This window comes from Cyprinus carpio, chromosome A1 (assembly GCF_018340385.1).
Source record: "Cyprinus carpio isolate SPL01 chromosome A1, ASM1834038v1, whole genome shotgun sequence".
NCBI classification, from domain to species: Eukaryota; Metazoa; Chordata; class Actinopteri; order Cypriniformes; family Cyprinidae; genus Cyprinus; species Cyprinus carpio.
In genome coordinates, this window is record NC_056572.1 from 24,228,668 (window position 1) to 24,243,749 (window position 15,082).

The 15,082-nt window shown below is 36.0% G+C and overlaps 1 protein-coding gene across 1 annotated transcript in view; it reads left to right on the forward strand.

The window, feature by feature from the left end:
- The first annotated feature begins 387 nt into the window (after positions 1 to 387).
- Positions 388 to 15,082, forward strand: part of LOC109087255 (teneurin-3) — a 489,736-nt gene continuing 475,041 nt past the window's right edge. The window contains exon 1 of the mRNA XM_042758649.1: positions 388 to 820. The gene's annotated coding sequence lies outside the window, so the exon portion shown is untranslated. The remainder of the gene's footprint in view (positions 821 to 15,082) is intronic.

Consider the following 15,082-nt stretch of genomic DNA (forward strand, 5'->3'; position numbering starts at 1 on the left):
TAAATAATAATGTTTTTCAATTCTGCATCTGCACCACAGGCCTTTACAATGAGTCAGTGATGTGTAAAATATCCCAGGAACTAAAAACTTAGGAGGGCTGCTCTGACATCATGGTATCTTAATTTCAGCTTCAGAGCCTGCTGGGAAGGATTCTCAAGGCAAACAAGGTCAAGAAAGTCAAAACAAACAAACAAACAAACAAACAAACAAAAACACCCTTAAACATATCAGGCTTGAAGTCACATTACAGTGGCTTCCTAAAAACAATTTTAAAGTGGGCATAAAATGCAAAAAGACAATCAGTGTCAGTGCTGGTTTATCCAGAGTTAAAGATGCACCAGGGTAAACCTGTCACGAGACCCGTGTGTGATGTTCCGGGGTTAAAACAAAGATGCGCACTAGAGAGTCGCTGTTTCCCTCCACAGACACGATGCGCTCTTCCACGCAGTGCACTCGCTCATCCTTGTAGGACCTCAGTCAGCGGTCAGTGTACACACACACTTTGCATCTTCTCCCCGCGGAGGCTGCTCTCCAGCACGCGGCGCGACAACAATTTCCCAACTTCACTTCACGTGCGCTCGAGATGAAGCGCGCGCACACTCACATTCGGCCACATTCATCGACGGTAAGCTCACGCAGGAAAACCTTTCTGACTGACTGTCTCTGAGACGAAGAAGTAGAAAGACAGACAGAGAGAGAAAGCAACGAGCTGCTTAATTTCTCTGTCAAGCGTGTATCATCCGCTGTGTGGTGAAAAGCGCAAACCTGCGTGGGACCGATTTCCCGCCGCTGCAAGGAAGCACCAGCCGTCCTCTGTAAGGTAAAAGTTACCGTACAACTCTTCAATATGATGTCTTTGTAGGTTATGCCTGTTTGTTTTTCTTTGTTTTGTTTTTTTCATTTGTTTACATAAAGACATACATGTATATAAAGTGACAAACTCCTACACAGGGGTGGTGGGTGTGTTTTCAGCGGCTGTTCATGAACACCAGTGTGACATTTATGTTTACGTGCAGAACATACAGTTATATGTGGATAAATTATTAGACAATATAATTAGATAAAATGCATCCCATAATAATCCCATACGTTATTGCTCAGCAGTAGCTCAATTAATTGTCTGATACCTGTTGATGCCCCTCATAACACTATCTGTAGCTTCAGGTCTACTGGTTACAACAAACAAAAAACTTTGCGCATTCCTATAAATGTAGGAATTTATGTTTATGTTTTTAGAATTGACCACCTAGCATATAATTTAGACTAGTGTTATCCTTCTGAAATACACAAGTACAAAGATTTTGCCTTGATAAACTGTGGAAGGAATTTATAGATTTGCTTGCAGTCTAATTGACCATTGTTAAGGTGTTTTATAGCCTTTTGCATTTAAGACAGGACTTATAGATATGTTGAGCACAGAGTAATTATATATATATATATATATATATATATATATATATATATATATATTGTTTAACTTTTTACTTTAACTATGATAACAAATGCGGATTATTGTCAAAGGAATTGACTATACAATAAAAATGACATTAATTATGTATATTCATATGCCAATAATATATTCATATATCAATAATAGCAATAATTGTGTCTCTAAATTATACAGTCTAAATAGTTGTATATCATAATTTCTTTGTTTTGTGTTGTAACTGTAACGCTACGCTTTTCTTACTTGCAAATAATTAGTTGCGACACAAAATGTTTATTAATGTATGCAAACTATACAGTGGTTTTACCTCTTTTTAAAAAACTTTTTTACACCCAATATTGAAAGCTAATGCAAAATTCTGAATATTGGTTAAACCAATTACAGTCTTTCTAAATAGTTTTTATATTATGTTGTGCTATATATTGATAATATTTTTATAAACTATACTGTATCCATACAGTAGCTTTCAATTCTTCATTGTCTCAATTGGCAAAATTCTTGTACTTGTGTATGTCATGCTATTAGAATTTAGCGTCTAAAAAAGTTTACAGTGCGCTTACCAATAAAGAAACATTTATCCTGTACCATCTGTATATTGTATATAGGTTTGTTTGTAGCTGTGAAAAATTTTCATGTGAATATTCAAAGAATTTTTTTTTTGCTGCACGTTGATGTGGCATTTTGAAATCATACATTCTAAGCGATGTTGGAGATTTTCAGTAGTTAGACTTGAGACTGCTAAAAGATAAAAAATTCTGTGTCTATCACAAACCATAGTTTTTCATTCATAATAAAATGCAGGATGACTCCATCTTGAATCTACCATTCCTGGAAGACAAGAATTGAAATGTTCCCCGCACATGCACCTCAGAAACTTAATAGCACTACTCAGAGACCGTGTTTAAATTGAGTTGATCCAAGAAACGCTTTATTGAAATTGCTATACTTCACAGTTATAAATGTGTTATTTCTTAGTAATGGGTAATCATGAGCGCTGTTCCCGCATTCAGATGCATCTGATGTCCTTACAGAGGAGTTTTATTGCAGATGATAGTCTTTGCACTAGTTGAAATACCTGGAAATGGGCCCAGGAACAGGTGCCAAACAACACAATTAAGGATCAATAGGGTGATGAGACAGCTGGGGAGAGAAAGTGAGAGAGAAAGATAGGGTGGGGGGATCAGGTGGTAGAGAGGGGCAGAGAAACCAAAAGAGATGTTGTAATTAAGGCTAAATGGAGGTGAAGAGACACCAGAGAATGCATCCAAGCGGTAATTTGTTTTTTATTGAATATATTTATCAACATTAAATGACTTTTTTATTTTGGAAACAGGAAAGTAACTTTAGCCCGGGTTGGCTGCATACATAAATCTGATGATTCAACATAGCAGCGAGCAGCTGTTGTGCTCATGAGGGCATTTTCTGAGCGCAGGGGTAGTTGATGGATCATGGCCGCACCACACTCATTGAAATTGATTATCAATATGCATCATTTGTTTTCTTTATTGCACCTTTCCTCATTTAGAAAGAAACTCAAGAATTTAATAACATCAGTCACTCACTATGAGTTCTGGGATATATTACAGCTTACAAATAATTACCACTGGAAATTCAGTTTTATTATTACGTTGTTTGTTTAAAATCAGTTGCGCTTTACTTTTCAAGCACAGCTCGTCAGTGTGATTGCTCAACTGCTGCTAAAAGGCATTATAGCAAGTTGGGAAAAAATTAGTTTATTGCTCTTCAAACATTGTAGTCAATATCTGCTGTACCTTATGAAGGCACCAAGCATATTTAGAGTCAGGACACACCATTTTTTTGATTGTACCTGTCAAACATTGAAGCCATGCAGCATGCTGCATGTTACTACAGAATCTGTTCTATAGTAGCGTTTGTATTCTGAGCGTGTGTGAGCAGAGACCCTTTCATGACCCTTGCAGTAGCCATATAAGTTCACAAGAGATAGTGGTCTGATCCCTTCCTCTGAAGTTACAGACAGTTGCACAAATCTCTTGAGTGTTGCTGAAGATTGAAGCTTTATCAACTGCTCAGGTGTGCCAGCCTGCAGGAGGACTTCTGAAATGTTTAATTGCAGCTGGAGATACCTATAAGGCAACGACGGTGTATCACTTTTTCACTCCAGCAGTGTGCTGATTTAGGGGTGTAATTTCTTAATTACACTTCTTTAATTAAGGCACGGAAGGAGGTTATTGCATTGTTCGACTTAATTCTCTGTAAGTCTTTTCATTCAAAATATAACTCAGTTCCTCAGGATGGTGCCTGAGTGTTTTTTTTTTTTTTAACTTGACATTAAATTGCTTTTCTTTCTGATATGATGATACAATAGATATTTTAGGAGGATAACACAATACATCAGTTTTCCACATTCAAGCTGTCTGGATGAAAATGGCAGGTCTCTATCTGATCTGTACCTGGGAGGAAGGTTTTGAGAAAGCAAATCTGCCAGATGCGTTTGACTTTGGTGACCTCACGTTTTCTACAGCCCTTTCATGTTCTATTCTTTGTGTGTGTGTGTGTGTGTGTGTGTGTGAGATAGTTTTTTTTTTTTAATACTGATCTGTATTGATTAAATCCTTTTCTGTAGCCTAGCATTTGGTTCAAACTTTTTAAGGTATGTTCTCTAAATATAACTATTTTTTAGTATGTATGGCTATATTTAGTATAATCAGAATCAATGCTGGACAAAATAAGTGTATAGACACATTTATCGCTAAACTAAAGAAATGTAGATAAAGCTGACCTAAACTAATCAGAACAAGAACAATAGTGTCAAATAGCACATACATATCAGTGGGTTTGATTATTCTATAATTTAAAATATATTTAAAATATTTATCATTAAAGTCACTAATTTTAAGACTTCTTAAAGTCACAGTCCAACATAACAAATTTTAGTTCAGAAGTCCTGTTGAATGGCTTCTCTTGAATGTTTTTTGTAATGTGTTATAGCACACACATCATCAAGCTTACAGACTAATTGTTAATTTTATTAATGTTTTTTATGTCCTATGTGTTTACACACATTCAAGTCAAGGAGAAGAGCCAATCAAAGCGTGATTTTGCAGAACTGAGAAAAAAAGAAAACATTGCGGTTTCATTTCTGTGCCTGAGGTGAAGGGTCTGAGATATGGTGGATGTGGTTCATAAGTGGCTGAAGCATTATGAAGCTGTCTTTTTTTCCCCTTTCTTTTTAAGAATCAAAAGCAGTTGCAAGGTACTGTACTGTGCGCAAGTTCAGACTTGCCAATAGACAAATATGAATATTACGTACACATTCCATTTATTTAAATTAATTGTTCTTGTAAATACAGGATTATATTTCTTGGATTCTTCATGGCCAAAAAAAGAAGAATATTTTTTATTTTTTTTATTTTCTTCTCAACAGAGCCTTTATATTGACAAGTTCACAGGTGTTAAACGTTTCCAAAATGGCAGAGCGTAGGTGGCTAACCTCGGTAAAATGATAAAGAAGGGGGAGTGTGAAATCAAAGTTTAGGTGGCAAAATACTGAGAAGCCCTTATTCCATTAAGAGTCGAACATAGATACGAACCGTAATTCAGCGAAAGGTCGCATAAGATAGTGTCTTGACATTTTTGTGTGCCAGAGGTCACCTTAACTTTATTATCAGTACAATGAAGTGGCCAATGTTTTCGCATTATGCTTGTGACTCCAAAGTCACACTGTAGGTCCCCAGAAGGTGGCTGTGGCCAGACTTGGAGGGCAAGGAGTAAAAAAAAAAAAATGTGTGTAAAAACTGGCTTGTGCAGAAACTTTACTGCAACAGAATACATGGTTTAATTTGAGTCATGCACGTTACTTACATCAACAAGGGTCAGGTTGTCATTCATTTTAAATTAGATGTACTGTATTTAAACCATCTGCTAAAGAAAATTAAAATTGAGTATTTTTATTTATTTATTTATTTATTGTATCTGCGAATTTTAGCCAAGAAATGACAGGATTTTCACGATGAAGGGTAAGATGTCTCTGTTTTGCCGTGTGACCTCTAAGCGATGAGTAGAAACAATGGAGCTGTTACAAGTGTTCTTATCATTCATTTATTGCTTTGTTTTTTCTCTCTGAGCATTCTAAAGGTTTCTGTTGATTTGTATTTGCTCAACTTCTTTTGTAATTACTAGCTGGCTGTACAAATTCAGAAGAGAAAGAGGACATCCTGATTTCTGTGTGTGTGACTGGCATGCCTGCAAACTAAAATCAATACTGGAATGTATTGCTCATCCCCTACTCTTTCCAGAATTTCTAATGGTGGATTTTCTGGCCTTTACTTTATTTTTAACAGCTGCAGAAAACTTCCTTTTATAGCTTTTTAACTTTTATTTATTTATTTTTTATTTTTGTTAGCTTTTTAGAACGAAGAACAGATGACACATTGATTGATGTCTAAATTGATGATTCCCTCCTCGTCCCCTTCACTTAAAATTAAGGACATCAGAAAGAATAAAAGCCAGATAGCCGAAGAGTGGCATCTGTGATGGAACTGGGAAGTGAGAAATGAATGGTAGAGTGAACTGGGATTGACTAGAATGCTCTGAAAGACTGCAGTACTGATTTGAAATGGTCTTTGTTAGTGTTGAAGAACATCTGTGTGTGGTAGCTTTCCATTCATCTTTTCACTAATGCAATTTTCTGTGTATCAAGAAATAGCATTGTACATTTTGATCATTTTAAGTTACTCAAATAGCCGACAGATAAATCTGCCAAATGCTGTGGTGGTGCTTTTTTTTTTTTTTTTTTGTCTCTCACTGTTTTAAGTGTGGGCATCATATCGTGTGACTTGATGTAGCAATCAATATATATTTTTACACACACACACACACACACACACACACACACACACACACACACACACACACACACACACACACACACACACACACACACACACAATATAGGAAGTAGAGAGGTAAGAAAGGACATTGTAGGAAAGTGCGCTTGATACACTTGGTATCTGCTATCACTCTTTATGTGTTTACACGAGTCTGCCAGCACAACAGTGAGTGGGTATTGGCAATGAATTTATGTCATAGACATCATTAATTTTTTATTTTCTTGAGTCTGCTGGCATTACATTCTGCTGCCAGAGTTCATGTGGCAATATTTATGCAGTGAATGCTGTATGTATTATGCATGGTATCGCAACATTTTAACCAGTATGAGAGCATGATATGACACTGATAGAATATTGGTAATTTGTAGGGATACACCAAATTTCTAGGTTCAATTAAATCTAAAATAATGTTTGTTAAATTGATTTTGCTGAGAAATAATATCAGGTTCACTCTCATGAGTTGTGGACCTCTCTGTATGTGAGGTGAAATTAACTTTTGTATGTTTTTTAACTTTGTGTCTTAGTTGTGTGTTAAATGCCCCATTCACAGAAGCAAGTACAGATGAGCTTATGTTACAGATCTGTTTAAGATTGTATTATCTATAGAGATTTGTAATATTCTTTTGTCTAACATAATAACGTTTAGTAAAAAGCAAAACCTCTATTTTGGATATTGATTGTTTAAAATCAGTATTTCATTGTTTGTATAATTGCAGTGATTTAGTTCTTTACAGTTAGAGTATATATATATATATATATATATATATATATATATATATATATATATATATATAGATGTTATATATATATATATATATATATATATATATATATATATATATATATATATATATATAAGATGTTATTTTAGTGATTGTCTGTTAAATTAATAATGTATTGTAACAACTTAGACAAATATTATAAAATTAAATTATTTGCTAAGCAAAAGCTTTTTTAAAATGTTCTATTTCTGTTTTCTGGCCAAAATTTTTTGATTCAGCTTCAGCCCAAAATTTGTAATTTCTGTGCATTGTTATTACAAATAAATATTGTTAAAACATCATATATGTTGTAGAAGCGTCTTTTAGGTTGTAGGTTGTATCTTTCCAAGTTTTGTCATGCTCTCGCAACCGCATTGAACGTCCCCAACAGCAGTCTGTTGCCCATTCTGTGGGGACTACGGAGTTAGTAGGGTGAAAATTGCCCTTTCTCTGGGTGATAATTTGCTGAAAGACTCCCCATTTGACATTATAGGTGGGTATGGAATCAGCACTGGCTCTTTGGGCCTTGTATATTTGTCTCCTGACCTGTGGCAGCAGTGCAGGTTGATGATTTCTCCCCCCAGACACAATGGTTTTTGAGAGAGGTGAAAACCAGCTGTCTGTCACCATCTGCCTTTCTATAAAACCTCAGCCTCTCCCAGCTGTGTGCCATGTGACATTCAAAATGTTTTGGCACCTTTTAATGGGAAGCAGCACAGGAACTATGTGTATGGATTGGAGCTGTCTTCCTTGCTTATTTTTAGGCATATGGGTTCAGAGAGACTTCTTCTAGAGGCTTTGATTGGCTGACACTTGTGTGCCTTCAATAATCAGAACTGGAGAATAGAGAGATTTCTTATTAAGATGAGGGGATGCCAAGCATGCTTTTAAACAATGAACAATTTCAAGACTTGCAGAGGTTTTGTATATTATTCTTTGGAATGAAGTGATTTGAAATATAATAGGTTTTAATTTGACATGTCAGAAAGGAAATTGTGCAGTCAGGCTTCACCACTCTAACAGTATTGAGGTCAAATGAGTATTTGAAATTCAGAAACAATATAGGAGTGATGTATATTAACCTCCTTTGAAAGGTGTGCTGGTTAAAATGTGGCTAAAATGGCTAAAATAAAAAAAAAACGTGTATAGTTTGAAGCTTTTCTGCTTAACAGTTTCAATTCACTCAGAAGGCTTCCTTGTAGGGATGCTCCGATCAGGATGTTTGCCGATACTGAGTACCGATTTCTTGTCATGGTGATTGGCCAATACCAATGCTGATTCTGATGCTTTAAGCAAAGCTTTATAATAGTGCTGCATGACAAGTTGTTAACAAACTACGCAATGTAACATTCATAATCGAAGGCGATTCATCTGTGATTATGAACGCGATATTGGGTAGCTTGTCAGTGATCTATGGCTCTGTGTATTCAGTGCCGCTCCATCTGAAAGCATGTGATGCAGATTTACTACTAATCACAGAACCGCCTTTACTGACGAGATGAACATGATAATGGCATGCGATTTATCGTGAAGCCCTACTTTATATAACATTTGTAATAATGTTATAAATAATCACAAAAAATATTCCTTATACAATGAACATTTTAATATGCCTTAAAAATGGGGTTTATGCATAACATTATGTCAGGATATTTAATATAAAACAAAAATAAATACAAACAAAATGGAGCAGCCTGATGCAACCCACAAGATTTATTTAAACATTATCCAGTAGTAAACTGTGGAGGACAAAATAAACATTTAATCTCATAAAATTGAGAAGTCTTAATTAATCCGCATGTCGGTTAATAAAACATGCATTCTGATTATTTGCGGGTGGATAAAATAAATCATAAATGATGCAAATATTAACTTAATTATTTAAATTTTTTTTTTTTTTTTATCAGGCAGACGATTTCATTTGTGTGTGTGTGTGTGTGTGTGTGTGTGTGTGTGTGTGTGTTTGCATGATTGGGAAGTTCCAGTGACAGAAACGGTTACATTCCAGATAAAGTTTGAAAGGAGTAAAGCTTGTGTTAAGGCTATTGAGTAATGCTATTGAGTAGGCTTATATGGCCAAAGAAGATTTCCGTCCTCCATGCTGTGCCAACTCACAAAAGACTATTTTTAGCCAAGCAGAGCAGAGAGCTGCTTCAGAAACGTGCCACAGCTGGCCGGTATAAACACAAGCATTAACTAGAGCGGCCGTGATCAACTCCGGTTCCCGTGGAGCCGATTGGCAAAGTGTAGTGAGTACCGATCAAGTCATAAAATGTGTTTATCGGCCGATACTGATCTCCGGCCGATTGATCGGAGCATCCCTACTTCCTTGTGGAATAGAATTGTAATTAAGTTTGCTATAGTTAGATATCTAACTATAGCAGCTTTATTTATATATAGTATAAAGCGTTTGAGCTCTCACATCAGTATGTTTGTGAAATAGCAGACACAAATTTTAATCAGAACTCCCTTTATTTAATCCTTGAACTTTTCTATTTGATTGGACATGCACTTGAATGCTGAGTTTGAAAGCTTCACTTGAATTCTGAAAAATTATATATATCCTATAGCATTGATGGAACTGACTGTACTTGGTGTACTGTATTTATTATATGTTTGCCTATCCTTGAGTGAGAATATTCTTTTTTTAATGGTAATTCATTGTCTTTGTCAGTAAACATTTGAGGTTGGCGTTTACCTATGGAACTTAATTTTATGTTGAAACAGACAGAATTTTCATAAAGCTCTTTTATATTTTTTTAATGGAATTGAATGTTTAGTCTGACCGATAGGTGTTCATTCATAGGATACACAAAAAGCTCCCAGCTCAAATTTGTACTTGAAAGTATTTACAAGTTGCCCACAGACCTTGAAATTGATCTGCCATGAATATTTAAACACCTTTCCTTTATTAACCTACAGACACAAAGGTCACATGTGCTTCTAAAGACCAGATTTTAATGAAACACTATCTGTTGCTTTATCATTGAAAAGGCATTAGCTTACATGCATAGCATGGCTTGTAGTTTTTAGCGGTACATTAAAGCATTCCTGGTGTGAGTTTACACAAGCATCGGCAAGGTGGAGATGGCACTGCATCAAAATCACGGAACTGAGGAGCAAGCGCCCATTGGCACTCTGACCCCTATAATTGTATCCTCTCATCTTTCCGATTTGCTTTCCTTTTCCCTCCATTTCTCTCTCCACCCCAAAGCCACTTGTAATAACAGCATCTCTCACTTCTCTCCCCAGCGGCAAATCAGCAAAGTGTACTTATGACAAGGCAGGACTCATCGTGCCATGGGTGACCCTCTAAGCGCCAAAGTCGCAAAAATGCGACAAGACGTCATACTTAATAAAATATACTGTAGTTCCTAATATGGTGTAATATCTCATTTGTATTCCCTACCACTAGATGGCAGACATGTAGTACTTTGATTCTAGACCAACATTATGTCATGTTCCTATTCAAAGTGTTCGAGAAAATAGCAGAGCAATTGAGCTCTCGTGTCTTTGATGCGGAAGCAGTTCATTTCATAGTTTGCGAGTAAATGGTGAGATTTGTGAGAGAAAATCGGCAAATGGCTAATAAAAAGTTGTACCGTGAGGATGTGTTATTCGCCGATTCTGACTCTGAAGGGGAATATTTGCCATTTAGGAAATGACGATTGGTCATCTTATAGTCGCGCTTCTCCCGGTACATCTTTACAGCGCAATGGTGCCGCCGTACAAGGTGAGAGTGTTCACGAAGCACAAACAAGTGATCAATTCAACCCTTTGCCCAACGGAGATGGGGGTGGCAGGGGGTGAACGTGGTCATAGTGTCCATAGGAGAGCTGTTGTTGATCGCGCACGCTCTAAGGGCCACCGGAAGACAGTACAGGTGCAGTCAGTGTGGGTTAGGTGCGCTCTGGGCCATGCAATGAGATGTTGGTACCAGTACCATGCTCTCAAGAACTATAAACTGTGTCACCTAGATACCTGATTGGTTAGATAGCTGTTCAACTGATCAAAAAATAGCAGGCATTTTACTATGGCACAGTAATATAGTAATAATTTACTACTTGTTCCGTTTTTTTTTTTTTTTTTTTTTTTCTGATCATTTGGAATGAGAATAAAAAGACAAAAAGCAAATAAATAAATAAAGACACATGCAAATAAGTTCAAACATCCATTCAATATCTATTATTTCCTGAATATTACTGATGGACTGATCAAAAAGTAAGCTACTGTTCACATGCGTTTTACCACTATATAGTATAGTAATAAAGTAATAATTTAGTGCTTTCTCCTGTTTTATTGTTGGCTTCCTCTTTTCTGATAATTTGGAATGAGGAGAAAAAGACACAAAAAAAAAAAAAAAAAAAAAAAAACAAAAACAACAACAACAACAACAACAAATAAAAACATGCAAATAAGTTCAAACATCAATTCAATATCTACTATTTCCTGAATATTATGAAATTCGAGATGGCCACCCCCTGATGACGTCATAATATGCAAATTAGATAGTATATTTACACCCCACATAAACTTTCAGCCATGCCCAACATTTTTCTAATTTACAGTAGATCTCTATCAAGCTTTTGAAATCTTGATGTCAAAATACAGCATTTTTTCCAAAAAACCCTGGCGCCTAAAGGGTTAAGAGCTGAAGCCTGTTTCTCACACTGTTTAGCGAAGACTGTCAAAATATTACTTCACTGATGGTCTCAACCAGAGGCCCCACTACTTCAAGTTGTCATTGTCAAGTTGTTGTTATGTTAGGCAGATTGACATTTGACTGTTTTTAAATAGAAATTGGCAGGTTAAGACTAACATCAGATGAGAGTCAACCCAAGCTATGACAGATGTTTTATTGATGATGAAAGGAGGTCTAATTGTGACAGTAATTGTTATTATAAAAGCGAGGAAAAACCCCATTAGTCATGATCAAGCATTTGCATTGGGGTTTTAATTCCAATTGGCTAGAATGATGCCCTGCAGCTCTCTTGTGAAAGTGTCATTCATTATCAAGTTGAATTCTCATTGCCCTGTGACTGCCATTTAAGTAAGAGGCTATCTCATTCATATTAGCCATTGAGCCTAATGTTTATAGAGCCGCTAGCTTGCTGAATAAGTTGTGCCACTTCACTTTTCCTTTCTCTTTTTCCTGTTCTACATGTTAAACACATTGCTTACAGATCTTGACCTTAGTAGTATGCATTTATGAAATGAAAAATGTTCAAATGTAATGACATTGTAACACAAGGAAATTCGGAACGATGGAGCTGTAATAGCTGAAATGAGAACCTGAAAATATAGTATGGGCAGACAATGACTGTCCCATTGTTATATCTGTGGTTCCTCTTGACGGCATGTCGTTTTTCTAATTCAGACATGAGTAATTACAGCTGGACTTGCCTAGCTAATAGTGACCTACAAACAGCTGAAATTGGAACAGTATAAATGAAGTGGCCATCTAACTGAGCCCTCAATTATGCTCTCCATAAATAGACGCTTGAATAAATTGATCTTTTTTTATGCTGAAAAGAAGCAGCACATTGCTATGTAAAATGACATTGTTTGAGGTTGTTTTTGACAAAGTAAATTTTTTTATTATTTTTTTGATACAATTTCTTATTTACCTTCAGTTATAGTGATAACTTGTGTTTCTTTTCTTCATGTGTTTTTGACTGTCATTGTGTTTTGTGTAAAGAAGGTTTAGGATCATTATTTCATGTGTGTCCCAAGATGTTGTCTTATTCTTTGTAGATCCTTGTTTTAAACATTGCTCACAGTAACATATCCTCGTTTATACACAGTATTACACTGAAAGCAAATAGGCACAAAAAAGGTCAAATTACACCACCGCCAGCTGTGTGACAATGAGATGTTCTTAAATATTCAAAATAATTCTACTATACATTTTTAACAACCACTTTTTTCAATGTATGTTTTATTCATTACCTCTTCACGTCGATAGTGGCATGTTTACCTAAGGTTTATGGCTTGCTGCACTTTTTTCCTAATCCCCTGATTTTGAATATCTGTCATGTTTTCTTTTTTTCTTTCACAGTAATTTTACTTGATTTGTTATAAACCAGGGAAATAATCACATAATCAATCACCAGACATTTTGCATTTATGTTGTTGTGAAGGACACAGTATGCGTCTTTTGAAATTAGAGCATGTTTTACTAAATGGGCCTTTGGGAATTGATGAGGTTAATATACTCTTCATAATTATCATAAATTCATAAATCACAATTCAAGAAGTGCTATTCTTGCATGGACACTATGGCCTGTTCTTTGTTTTGGATCAGTTAATAATTGCATGGTTAAAGCATTATGTATGATAAATTATGGTCACCTTTGACATAGAAACACTAAAATGTAATATAGTATGAATGAAGTATAAAAAGTGTTAAAGAAAGTATAAAAAATAGTAGTGGCATTGATTACAAGAAATGCTAGAGCTTATTTATTTAGCTAGAACTTGGCATGCAGAACAAGTTTTCTTGCCAACTTCGACACAGTCTAAACATGAATGTAGTGTATGATTTGAACTTCAAAACTTTTTTTTTTATTTGTCTGCACCTCTGATATTAAAAATACCTTAACATTTTTAATAGAAAAAAATAAAGAAAACACAGCTTTCTGTGGTTCATCATGTTCCAAATGCATTCAGGCATGACACACTACATGTGTCATAACCAGCCAAGAAGATTATTGTGCTAAATGAGCGGCATTAACGTCTTTGATAAATTGTTTTTAAATCTGCTTGTAATTTAATTGGCAGTAAATTTCCACAACTCTGAGAGCAGTAATCTATTCCTCAATATCAGCTTACATGACCCCTCCCAACTTGGCTTCTAACTGTGTTAGCTCCTAAACTAAAGTGGTCATTAGGTGTTTTTTTTTCTCTACGGCTTGGCAAGTAATGTTGGTAAAATGCTAATGCTTAATAATGATCCCTTCGTCCATTTCTGGATTACTTTTCAGCTGAATGGCAATGCATCAAAACATAAAGCATTTTGAGGCTCATTAAGGAGGCATTTTACGATGAGGTCTGCGGAGCGGTCACACGGGCCTGGTGATGGATGTGAAAGTGATCCGCTGCTGAAACCCGGTTAGGTCAAATCTCTGCGGTAAAGAGGGCTGCTCTTTGACATGAGAGGGAGGAGAAGGAGGAGGGCCCGCCACCGGCCCCGGCCCATCAGAGCATCATTAGTGTCCACTTTGAGCCAGTGACAGGAATTCCATTCCAGACTGAACTTCAGACCTGAGTGTGGGGCGCTGATAGCTTGCAGAATCACACACATGGGAGTAATAAAGGGCTTTATGCAGTGTTGATGCTGTCTTCCATATATGCAGAAGTATATATTTTCAAAATTGATGAGTTCCCTGAATGCCCTTGTAAAATAGCTGATAAATGCACAGTGACTGCACAGCAAATGCCATATTGATATGCCTGACGGTAACTTTAAAGAATCTTCAGTTATACTGTGCTTAAACCTGACATGAGTGACATGCTGTGATGTGTCAAATCTAATCAATTCCCATTATAATTAACAAATCAGTCTATACTGAAAGCGTGCTCTGCAAAGTCTGCAGAGTACATTATAGTTTGCTGCTTAGTGCCAGATTTCATGCTGCAGATATACCACAGTTTAAAATGTATCTCTACCGGTTAAAATATTTCTACTGTTTCAAAATATATACTACCATATTGCCAGCAGTACTATAATTAGTAAGTGTAATTAATATATTTAAATTTTGGTGTAAACTCAATTTCCAATGTCCTTTAAAATTGCCTCTGGTCACGAAGAGGCCTTACCATCTTCCTCTAGAGACGTTTTGTCTTCTTAACAAACTTGTGTGTTAGTTTCATTGATCAACATTAGAGCCGAATCATCCCATGGACTGCTGCAGGCTTAAAAAACTCTTTGCCAGACACCGCATAATCAGTCCACATGCCTATGACGATTGATTTTATATAATCTTTCCTTAGACTTGTGATTA